The sequence below is a fragment of the Euphorbia lathyris genome, chromosome 8 (assembly GCF_963576675.1).
Source record: "Euphorbia lathyris chromosome 8, ddEupLath1.1, whole genome shotgun sequence".
NCBI classification, from domain to species: domain Eukaryota; kingdom Viridiplantae; phylum Streptophyta; class Magnoliopsida; order Malpighiales; family Euphorbiaceae; genus Euphorbia; species Euphorbia lathyris.
In genome coordinates this window covers 53,037,766-53,044,899 of record NC_088917.1, presented here as the reverse complement: position 1 = coordinate 53,044,899, position 7,134 = coordinate 53,037,766, and positions in this window count along the sequence as shown.

Here is a 7,134-nt window from a genome sequence, read left to right as displayed (position 1 = left end):
AGCAGTTAGATAAAGTAGAGAGCCAATCATACCTCGATATAACTTGCTGTCTACCGACTTACCTTTCTCATCAGCACAAAGCACAGTGTCAGTACCCATTGGGGTAGATATGGGCTTACATCCTTCCATATCAAATTTCTTTAATATCTCCTTAGCATACTTGGTCTGACTAATGAAGATGTCATTTTTACCTTGTTTGATTTGAAGTCCAAGGAAGAAGTTGAGTTCTCCCATCATTGACATCTCAAACTCAGTTTCCATCTGTTTGCTAAACTCATTGCACATAGTTTCATTAGTGGCACCAAAGATAATATCATCTACATATATTTGTGCCAACAGGGTATCTTTACCCTTTTTCTTAATGAATAAGGTTGTGTCAGCTTTTCCTCTGACATAGTTCCTGGTCAGCCTTTCGTACCAAGCACGTGGTGCTTGCTTTAGGCCGTACAGAGCCTTTTTGAGTTTATAAACATGGTTTAGAAATTTTGAATCCTCAAACCCTAGAGGCTGACTAACATAAACCTCTTCATTTATAACTCCATTAAGAAATGCACTCTTAACATCCATTTGGAACAATTTAAAGTTCATAAAGCTAGCATATGCACACAATATTCTTATTGCCTCTAACCTAGCTACGAGTGCAAAGGTCTCACCATAGTCAATACCTTCCTACTGACTGTAACCTTGAGCTACAAGTCTGGCTTTGTTTCTGACTACGTTACCTTGTTCGTCTAACTTATTGCGAAATACCCACTTTGTTCCAATGGTGTTTTGATTCTTCGGTTTAGGCACTAAATCCCATACTTCGTTTCTCTTGAACTGGTCAAGTTCCTCTTGTATAGCGTTTATCTAGAATTCATCGTGCTCAGCTTCTGAGAAGTTCTTTGGCTCATGAACTGAGACGAACGCAACATTACTGAAATATCTCCTGAGTTGATTTCTGGTCATCAGGGTGTTCTTAGCAGCATCAAGAATGGACTTCTCTGAGTGTCCTCTTGGAATCTTGATTTCTTTTGGCAGTGTTGAGTTTTTAGGAATCGGTGTTTCAACAATCTCTGCAGGATTATATTGGTCAGTAAAGATAATTTCAGGTTCATTTTTACCTTTGGTCAGCTCTTGAGGTGATGACTCAGTGGCTCCATTTTGGTCAGCGGAAGCTGAGCATCAGTCATCTTCGGTAGGCTGACTTGTCTTCCCTACAAGGTCAGTTTCATCGAACTCGATATGTACAGTCTCTTCTACGACCTGAGTTCGTTTATTAAACACCCTATATGCTTTGCTGTTTGTTGAGTACCCTAAGAAGATAGCTTCATCAGTTTTAGAATCAAATTTAGCAAGGTTGTCTTTAGTATTTAAAATAAAACATTTACAACCAAAGGCACGAAAATATCCAATGTTGGGTTTTCGTCCTTTCCAAAGTTCATAGGGGTTTTTTTTTAAAGTATAAGTCTAACTAAAGCCCTATTGAGTATATAGCAAGCTGTGTTGACAGCCTCACCCCAGAAATACTTTAGAAGCCTATTCTCACTCAGCATTGTCCTAGCTATTTCAACTAAGGTTCTGTTCTTCCTTTCAACTACCCCATTTTGTTGAGGAGTTCTAGGAGCAGAAAAATTGTGGTCAATGTCGTTGACTTTATAGAATTCATCAAATTGTTGGTTTTTGAATGCTCTGCCATTATCACTTCGGATGTGAGCTAATTTTAGGTCTTTGTCATTTTCTAGTTTTCTAATCAGTGTTGAGAACATCTCAAAAGCTTCATCCTTGCTACTCAGCAAGATGACCCAAGTATACCGAGAGAAATCATCTACAATGACCAAGAAAAATCTCTTACCACCCAAGCTCAGCAGCTGGACTGGTCCGAAAAGATCCAAGTGTAGTAATTCTAACGGACGCTTGGTTGAGACTACATTTTTACTATGAAAAGACTTTTTGGTTTCTTTACCTTGCTGATAAGCATTGCATAATTGATCCTTCTCAAATCTAAGTTTGGGCAAACCCTCAACTAATTGCTTTCTTGCTAATTTGGCAAGGAGGTCCATGCTTACATGACCAAGTCTCCTATGCCATAGCCATGAATTATCTTCCTTCGACACTAAGCATATATTTTTCGAAAACTTCTTTTCTAAACTCAGCATGAAAACATTGTCAACACGAGGGGCAGTTAAAATTAAATCATTTGTTTTACCCTCGAGTATCCGACACTCAGTGGCATCCAATACAACCTTTCTACCGCTGTTACACAGCTGAGCCACGCTCAATAGGTTATATTTGAGACCCCTGACTAGGGAGACTGACTTAATAATTTCATCACCAGTCATATGCCTCGAGCATGCGCTATCAATATACCATAGCTTTGACTTCTCAGCACATCTCAGGCTCACCTGCAATTGAACTAGTTATCTTTAGGTACCCAATTCTTTTTGGGTCCTCGTTTGTTAGAATGAACATGTGAAGCATCATATTTTATTTTGTGACGGCATATATTTATGGTGTGTCCATCTTTCCCACAAAAGTCACAATAAATTACCCTTTGAGGGTGTTTCCATTTTTGGTCAGCACGATGGTGATGAGCATACCAACACACACTTATAGTGTGTCCTCTCTTTCCACAACAGTCACACTGACTATTCTGCTGAGTGTACCATCTTTGCTGACTAGTACCTGAATACTCAACATTTGGATAGAACATTTTCTTAGCTGATGAACTCAGCTGGTTCTGTATTGAAGTGATGTCCTTTCTCAGTTTCTTAGAATCTGATTGGACTTCTGAGACAAACCGATGCATGATTTTTAGATTTTCATCTTGCCTGGTATTGTCTTGGAGAAGATGTCGGAGGTCACTGAGTTTGACCTCTTCAATCTCATCACACCGCCTGCTGAGTGCTCTTATTTTCTTGTTACACTTTTTAATCAGTGTATAGAGATCACCCAGGGCATTAACCATTTCATTTCTGAGCAAGGATATAGATGTTACCTCATTAGAGTGTTCCTCATGGTCAGACCCATCTGAGAGGTCAGCTTGCTCAGATTAGCCGTTGTCAGCAGCTTCATCAGTCATAAAATAGATGTTTGCTGACTCAGTGGCATCAGCTTTTGATGAGGTTGACTCATCACTGTCACTCCATATGGCCACCATTGCCTTTCTACTTCCTTTCTTGTCCTTCTTTAAGGTAGGACAGCTTGATTTCATGTGCCCAGCCTGATGACATTCAAAACAGGTGACAGGCTTTGAGATGTCCTTCTTGTATCTGCTATCGCTAGACTCAGCTTTGTGTTTATCACTTCTTTTGAATGGCCTCTTGCTGTATTTGTCGTTTTTCTTAAACAGCTTCTTCATCTTCCTTGTGAACATGGCCATTTCCTCATCATCTGATGAGTCAGCTTCTGTTGAATCAGCTTTCATGACAAGAGATTTTTGCTTCCTGTCCTCAGACTTTTCTTTAGCCTCAAAATTCATCATGGAGATCTCGTGGGTCAGCAGAGATCCGATGAGCTCATCATATTTGTATGTGGTCAGGTCCTGAGCTTCTTCCACAGTTGTCTTCTTAGCTTGCCAGCTCTTGGGGAGACTTCTCAAGATTTTCTTCACCTGTTCTTCTTCTGTGAAGTTCTTACCGAGTCTCTTAAGCTCATTTATGATGTTGGTGAACCTTGAGTTCATCTCAGAGATGTCTTCATTTCGTTCATCTCAAACAGCTCGTATAGTCTCATGTGTTGATTCACCTTGGACTCATTGACCTTGCTGGTTCCTTCATATGTCACTTCCAGCTTCTTCCAGATTTCCTGTGCTGACTCACAACCTGAAATTTTGTTATACTCTGCAGCATCAAACGCACAGTGAAGCATATTGATAGCCGAAACATTATTTTGTAATTTCTTAAGGTCATCATCTGACCATTTATCCTCACTTTTGACGGACTTTATACCATCAATGATTTCATAGGGAACAAACGGGCCTTGGACTATAGCCAGCCATGCACTCATGTTTGTTGCCTGAATAAAGTTTTTCATCCTGTTTTTCCAGAATGTATAATTTGACCCGAAAAAAAGTGGAGGCCCACTAATAGATAATCCCTCGGGAAGTATCTGTGCTGTTTGATTTTCGGGAAGGAAACGAGTGCTGTTCTCAGCCATTACAGGGATCAGTTCAAGATAGTTTTATCTTGAATAGTGAGCTACTGAGCTCTGATACCACTTGTTGGTCCCGTGTAATGTAATAGGATTAGTTCCAAGGGGGGGGGGGGGTTAGGAACTAATATAACTTTTTTGCTTAATAATGCTGACTTAGTTAAATGTTTGATAATTTAACTCAGTTTTAGGTCAGCAAGGCTGAGTGAGATGCAAGACAGCTTTAATCAGAAACTGACTAGAGCTGTTTTGGTATTAAGTTGGGAAATAACACTTTAGGTCAGCTTCCAACTCAGCACTCTAATTACTCAGTGTCGGATTATACAGATTATTTCCTGAGCAATTTAAGCAAGCAACACATACATATATATCAAGAGAAAGGGTTAGAGATTACTCAGCAGACTTATCCTGGTTCGGCCTCACCGCATACGTCCAGTCCCTAGAATCCTTCCAGGCTTTTTCAATCCACTACTGAGCTCTTTAAAGGTAGAGCACAAACCGTTTACAAAGCAATTGAGTATGCAAGAGTACCGTCCTCTATTCGTCTACTCAATCCTACTAAGCGCTATAACCGAACACTCAGATTTTCTCTACCGCTGAGTACTAAAACCGAGTACTCAGCTTCACTCTTCTAACCTTTACAATTGATACATGATTGTTCTCACTAAATGAAGAACACTTTAGATGAATATAAATTCACTCTAGACTTTTACACAATGATTGGAAATTGGGTGTAAGAACTTGCTTTCTTTTCAGACAGCTTCTATTTTGGATTTTCACTCTTGTGAAGATTTGCATTTCTGTCTGTATTTCTTGTATGTGTCATTGGGATCCAAGTGATGAACTTGTCCTTTTATAGTGAATTCTGACATATCCATTGGGAGTAACGATCTTCTATCGTCATTCATTGGCCAGCTTCCAGAATCGCAGGCCAATCCTATCGTCTGATTTTAACAGGCGTCAGGCTTAACAGTTTTGTCTTCTTACGTCAAGTTCATCTTCTAGCGCCAGTTTTGCCTTCTTTCCAAATGCCAGATGATCCATGCGTCTCGAAAAGGTCTCTAGGCGGATTTCTGAGGCTTCTGAATTGTTGCAGACCTGTGTCGGACTTTGTCTTCTAGTCAACGGATCATTGGCGCTGTCCTAATGACTACTCAGCTTGACTTGATCGGCTTTGCCTTCAATCTTTTTCTTTATCTATGCTGAGTTACATTCTACTCAGCTTCTTCGGCCGGCTTCGCCTTCAAGCGTTATTCTGACGAAGACTTTTCTTTTAACAAGGCTGAGTTTCATTTTACTCAGCTTCTGCTGTGTGTCTTTGCTCATGCTGACTTCGTTCTGTCTTTCTTTTTATTGAACACTTAGTTCCTGATCTCGTTAGTAAATTTACTCAACATTGAACAAACTCATTAGTATAATTAAATCAAAGCACTTAAATTTAATTATTTAATCATGGGATTAACTTAAATAGTTTTGTCAAATAAAAATCATGTAGAAAGGTGTTTCAACAGTAAGTCCATGCGGTTGAGTGCCATTGCCATTAGGTTTGATGTGAAAGGTAAAATCTATTCTCAGTAAATTTTTCTAAGAATATTAAATGGTAAAACCTATTCTCAATTTATAGTTGGTTTGATGGGAAGTGAAAAAGCAGGTTCAAAGGGGCAAGTGTGTCAAACAGTGTAATGTAATTAATGTTTAATTCGCTATAACAACAGACTTAAATATGCAAACTGTCATTACGATAAATAAGAAACCAATTTCCAATAAAGTTTTTGACATATTTATTAAATAGGTTGTCATTCAAGGGTCATCGAGTTGACGACGTGTAATAAATTACCGTCATCGTAATGTGTGTAAGATGATAGAGAACAAATATGTTGATATGTGACATTATTTCAAATGCAAAAGGCAACCGTCATCTGAAGCATCATTAGACGACAGCGAGTCCCATGACAATTTTATTTTCACCGGGATGATGGTTTTTAACTGTCGTCTGAAGAGGTTATGGACGTAGTGTTTTTGTGCTTAGATGGATGCAGCTACTCATTCTTCAAACCTCAAGGCATCTAAACGCAACAACCTCAAGGTACTTTACCTATGGGATACCTTGGTGTTCTATTAATTTCTTCTCAATTAACTAAATGGGGTTGTAATAAAAAGGATACCACTTTTCTAAGTGGGCATGATGTGATGTTGCAGGCTGAAAATATGAAAATCCATCATTGGGTATGTCACTTTTCTGGGTTCGTCCATCGTTTCTTGGAGATCCAAGAAACAGAACACAATTTCTAGGTCCTCCTCCGAAGCTGAGTATAGAGTGATGGCTTCCATGTCCTGTGAATTGCACTGGCTCACCATCTTATTAGCAGATCTCGACATCCCCACCAAAGCAACAACTCTCCTCTTCTGCGACGACGTCTCCGCTATGCACATCGCCCAGAATCCGATCTTCCACGAGAGAACTAAGCACATCGACATAGACTGTCATGTGATTAGAGAACGTGTTCAGGCAGGTTTGATCCGTCTAATGCCGATCTCCTCAGCCATGCAACTGGCTGATCTCTTCACAAAAGCACAACATTCGCCTCACCTCTGTTTCTTAATCAGCAAACTAGGCTTGCTAAACATTTACCAATCATAGTTTTTAGAAGGGTAATAAGATCAACAGACAACCATGAAAGCTCAAAGGGAAGAGCTTGTATTTTCTGGAAATGAGAAGTCTCTAGATCGAAGAATAAGAGAGAAGAAGTGAAGACAGATGAAGAGTTAAAACAAGTACAAATGAAAAGCTTCAACCTTTATTTCTTATCGGCACAACTCCTTGGACTTCCACGGACACTTTCATCTTTTCGTGAAGCCTGGGGCATTTTTTTTCCAAACCAATTTTGGTATATTCTAGAAGTAGAACACATGAGGAATGGTGCACCACAATACACTCAACCAAAATCACACCTAATCAAATACCATTGATTGTAAGTCTTAGAATGAGGGAGCCAGATTATC